We start from the raw sequence: 5,506 nt of genomic DNA on the forward strand, positions 1-5,506 counted from the left end.
GCAGGCGGTTTTATCACTCTTTGCCTGCCTGCACCCAGGCACAATAAATTCTACGCCACGTGGCCTTCATAAAAGCCTGGTGGTCTCTGCCGCACCCCCATGTGACACGTTACGGTAATCTTATTGGCTGATTATATCACACGTCCCTACCTGGTGATTTTGTTTTTTTAAACTTTCTTTAAAAAGTGGATGTGGGGGATATAGTTCAGACGCACAGCGCCTGCCTGGCAAGCCCAAGGTCCTGACTTGGATGCCTAGCAATAAAAAAAAAAAAAGAAAAAGAAAAAGGAAAAGATTAAAAGGTGCGCTTGGAGTGGGGGAGAGGAGGTACGCCTCTAATCCCAGCCATCAGGAGGCTGAGGCAGGAGAATCATTGCATGTTTGGGACCAGACTGGGCTACAAAGTGAGCTCAAGGCAAGTCTGAAAAGCATAGCGAGATCCTGTCTCAAAAAAGACTGAAAAGGTGTGTGTGTAGGTGGCCTTTCGTTGGCAACCCACTTCCAGGACCTTCCTTTTCTTAGGAGCTGTCGCTCTCAATAAATTTTTCCTACTCCTAATCTCGTTGCTCCTTAGAATTTATTCTTTGTAGAGTTATTCGACTTGGCTTGGCGGGTATGAGAATCCAAACTCCGCCCGCCTCCTGAACGCCTCAGAGTCCACCGCCACACCCAAGAGACGCAAGAGACGCTCCTTGGGCTGGTCGAGCGAAGTCTACGGGTGGGGCGGAGCGGGAGGAGCGCTGGAGCCGCTGAGGCCTCTGGGAGTCGTAGTCCGCGTCGGCCAGTTTGGCGTGCCCAGAACTCCATCTCCCGTGGGCCCCCGCGGCCTAGGCCATCTCCTCTTCCTGTTTTGGGGACCAGTAGTTCAGCGGCCGCGAATTGCGAGGATTTGAGGACGGGTCCTCTCCTTCTGGCCGGTGCTCCGAGCTGGAGCCTTCGGTCGGCTCAGGTAGAGCGAGCTCTCTGCGGACTCGCCCCGCGGGAGAAGTGGGCGCGGGCCGAGGCAGCGGCGGCGCAGGCGCTGAGCTGGCGGGGAGCGGGCTGTCACCTGGGCTGGCTTCTGTGAAACGCGTGGGATGGAGCCCCGCGGGGAGCGCAGAGGCCGAAGCGGCGGCCACGCGCGCTCCGCGGGCTCGAGCGTGGTGCAGTCGGGCGTCCGGGGTGGGTGAGGAGGCCGTAGGGGAACGGCAGGGCTACGCCAAGTGAGCGGCCCGAGCCCCCTTCGCCGGAGGGGAACTGAGAAATTGGGGAATAGAGCTCCCATCTTTATCCGAATGGGGAAGAGCCGGGTTGCGCTTGGGCTGGGAGCCCCGCTGGGCGAGCTTGTCGCACGACTCAGGTGTGTGCCTGTCTTGAGTGGGTGGCGTGGTGTGACAGCTGTCTTAGAATGCTGGGACCATGGGGAGGGCTCGTGGGACGCGAAGCCGTCATCACCAGAGAACGAGTTTGGCCAACGTGGCTGAAACCTAGTTGTCCTGATAGCTTTAGCCATTGTTGAGCTCGTCGGATCTGCAAACCCCATCATTTATCTCTTCCTCCCTCCTCCTCCCCCCCACTGGGGATTGAATTCAGGACCTTGCGCTTGCCAGGCAAGCGCCTGTTCTACTGAGCTATCTCCCCGGCGCCCCTCTTCCTCCTTTATTATTTTTTTTTTTAAGCCCTGGGACCTGACAACAGTCTGATAGATAATAAGCAAAAGCTGAAAGTTTTTAAGTTTTTCAGTAAGTCAAAGGTATCCTTGTCCTAACTTACAGAAAAATCTAGGTCTCCATGTGCAGTTCGGGTACTTTCATAGTAGGATAAAAGGTTGATAGCAAAGACGTAGCCTGTATTTTTTTATGTGTGTAAAATAATAAAACGTACCCCTGATTTATACCCACTAGAACTTTGGGAACAATTAAGTGTACGTTTCTTCTCACAGTCTTACATACTGCATATCTGTTAAACACCTAAACTAATATACTGTCAATTAATTTTCTAATACCCTGAATGTTTATGATAAAAGAAATGCATGAGAAATTGGACCACTCATGTGAATTAAAAATTGAAATAATAATTCTTAGTATTTTTTAAAAGGTTTTACTGGCATGAAGGTTTTTAAAAATCAACGAGAGTTTCAAGAATTTCTCTAGGCCTGCATTTCACACCATATTTAAATTCCATTTTTTTGCTAATATTCTGTCTTCCTTATTGTGTTAACAAAACTTAAGAACACTTAGTATACTTGGTATAGGAAGAGAGGTTCTTTGGTAACATAGTACTACCCTAATTCACACTGACCTGCAGCAGTGTCAGATTTAACAGCCCATGACGCATTAATTGATTCCACTATTACAGCAAAATTAGATTATTTTAGCTACTATTACTTCAGTAAATTATTCATAAAGAATTTAGACAGGTTTGTAGCATACTTTATACGTTACAGACTTGTACTTTAAAAAAAAAAAAGATGTACATACCATAGCTGCTCCCACTAGACAGCTTTTTTCATGGTGTGGTTCCTTTTCTGTTTTGTTGGCATATTACAGAAGTGGGTAAACTGATCAGATTTATCCATCAGGCTACATTTTCTCTTTGTTACAGACTTTGTTGGAACACAGCCATGTGTACTCATTTACATATTGCCTTTCTCAATATGAAGATGTGGATGGCGAAGCCTAGAGTATTTACTCTCTGGCCCTTTCAGAAAAAAGTTGTCAACACCTGGCCTAATAAACTGAAAGTAAATAAAATGATTGAAACATATCGAAGTATATAAGGTAATACTACTTTTCAGTCTCTGAGAAAGAACATGTAAGTACGCATTAGGTCCATAATCACATTTGTCCTTTTGCAAATTAATAGAAGCATTTGGCATAGAGACTATAGATTTGTTTTTACATACACACACAAAAATTTTTTCAGAATCTAAAAACTTGTTTTCAAAGAATATAAAAAGTAGTAAAAAAAGTAAACATTAGAAACAATGCTCAATTCCACTAAGCAAAATCATATAAACTCAACAATGGCTGTTGTATTACAAAAATTTTTGAAAGAAAGTTTCTGAGCCTTGTATGGAAAGGGCTGTTATGCATTGGGGTACATTGATAATCAGAGTCAAGGCTTTAAGGAAAATATCACACTGACTTTCTCTGGTTGGTTTTTATGTACTTTTTTTGGAAATACACCTCAGTAAGGTGCTAACATTTAAAGAGAACTTGAAAGTATTAAATTGGGTAAGGTCTTAATTCTCTTTTGGCACCTATCTCAGTCTTGCTGCTCTAACAAAATATTTGAAACTTGGTAATTTATAAAAAGATTTATAGCTGGGCATAAGGGCCTGTGCTTGTAATCTTAGCACAGAGGAAGGCTAAGATAGGAAGGTTGCCAGTTCAAGTACCACCTCGGTGATTTTGTAAGACCCTTTCTCAAAACAAACAGAAAGTTAAGAGATATAGCTCAGTATAGAAAGCCCTGAGTTCAGTTCCCAAGATCATAAAACAAAAACAACAACAAAACCAATTTTATATCTGACAACTCTGAAAGCTGGGAAGTCCCAACTTACCTTGCAGTTAGATTTGATGTTTGCTAAGGCCCCATCTGTGCTTCCAAGGTGATGCCTTCTTGCTGTCCTCTTACAGTAGAAATTTCAGAAGGCAAATTGGTTAAGGTAGTTCCCTTCAGACCTCTATAAAGTTGAGAATCATATGCATAGCCATAACATTCAGGATTGATTCAATGTGTGAATTTTGAAAGGATCAAAAAGCTCTAGCAAGACCCTATACTAAAACTAGTCTTAAACAATTAAGGAGTCCTTATTAAATGACCTAGCTTTAATCTAACAGATTTGCATTTGAGACTTAGTTTTAAAGCTCAGAGATTAAAATAGTGGGAGTAAATATATCTGTTTATGTCAATGTTTAATTCCCACAAAATGATGTCAGTGTTTTAGCTTTGGCAAATTAATGCTGGATGAGCATTTAGTATTTAAATCACCAATAGAGTACAGTAGTCCCTCAGTATTTTGCAGTTCACCTTTCGCGCAGTCACTTTCGCAGGTTTTCCAAAAATACTAATCTAACTAATTTATCATGGATTTTTAGCTATATCACGGGATTTTGCCGTACCATACAGTATACGTGTGTTGTTAAAATTACATAGGTTTATGAGTTTAGAAAATGGCTAAGAACAGTAGAAGTGTTTGGGCCGGGGAGATAACGCAGTGTAGAGTAAGTGCTTGCCTGGCAAGCACAAGGTACCTCAAAAAAAAAAAAAGAAGTGTTTTTAAAAGTGTGGGAAAGGTTTATAAGAGTGTGGGAAGAGTTTATAAAGCCTTAAAATATGCATATCAATATTAATGCTTTAGCGCTGCTACTTTGCTGATTTTCGCCTATCGCGGGGGTATCTGGAGTGGAACCTCCGTGATAAGTGAGGGACCACTGTTTTGCTTTCTAATCTATGCAATACTAGCGATGCACTCTTAATTCCCCTCTTAACCTAATTCATGAAACTGCAGAATATTGTATAGTTCTACTCATCACGACAGTCAAAAGAGCACTTAATTGCTTTCAAACAACTTTCAGGAGGAATCTGAAGTTCAGGCTAATTAAAGAAACTAAAAAATGTTTACTTAAAAATTACTAGGTTTGATTAAAAAAAAATACCAGGTAGTTTGGATTACTCATTCATTACTTTAAATCACTGAAGTTTTCTGCTTCTTTAGAGTATATAGATAATTTTACTATGGCCACAAAGTTTCACTATTTTAAAAATAAATATATATGAGCTGAGACCTTTAAGTCCCTCAGAGCTTTCACACTTTCCCCAATCTTAATTACCATTTTTGGTAAGGCTGAAATGGTACACTTAAAATTGGACTTTGGTGTTAGCATGCTACTAAGTTTTATTATTTAAGAGATTTAGTACACATTAATTTCCTGGGCTTCATAAGTGTGTTTGTTTTTTTTTTTTTTAAGTTGATTGATGGTGAGGAACACAGCTTTAATTTTTTTTCTACTTTTCTCAATAACTATATTGTAGGGAATTGTTGAGAACTTGTAAAATGATTATATTGTTCAAAGCTAACCATTACTTGTTATTTTAGTTGCCTTACCATGAAATAGATAACCATTTTTTACTACTGGACTCTCCTTTATGTTGAAATAAAGTCCTTGTTGCCGGTGGTATTTTGGTTCCACATAGTGGCAGGTGCTCTACCTCTGAACTATCCCCCAGCTCCTTTAGTTTTTTGTGAAAAGTTACTTTTATGAGGTACTACTGACATTTTTATTTAACATTTGTTTGTCTCCAGTGGAGACCTTTGACAGGCTTAAACATTGGGCAGGAAAGCAGAAGAGCACAAGAAGGAAGTTAAAAAGGGAAGTGAAAGGGAGACGACCAGAGAGAAAAGAAAATGCATACATTTTAGGAAAAGAACCTGTTCCCAGCACCTGTGTCCCATAGGCAGTGACATGTTGGCAGGGTTTGCCTCGCTGATCATTACTGAAGATTTTTTCATTTAAAATGT

The 5,506-nt window shown here is 41.3% G+C and overlaps 1 protein-coding gene across 2 annotated transcripts in view; it reads left to right on the forward strand.

Moving 5' to 3' along the window:
* Positions 1 to 862: 862 nt before the first annotated feature.
* Slc38a9 (solute carrier family 38 member 9) overlaps positions 863 to 5,506 on the forward strand; it is a 124,320-nt gene continuing 119,676 nt past the window's right edge. For both annotated transcript variants that reach the window (XM_004623090.2, XM_023709364.1), the window contains exon 1: positions 863 to 949. The gene's annotated coding sequence lies outside the window, so the exon portion shown is untranslated. The remainder of the gene's footprint in view (positions 950 to 5,506) is intronic.

Source organism: Octodon degus, unplaced genomic scaffold (assembly GCF_000260255.1).
Source record: "Octodon degus isolate 3935 unplaced genomic scaffold, OctDeg1.0 scaffold00001, whole genome shotgun sequence".
Classification (NCBI taxonomy): domain Eukaryota; kingdom Metazoa; phylum Chordata; class Mammalia; order Rodentia; family Octodontidae; genus Octodon; species Octodon degus.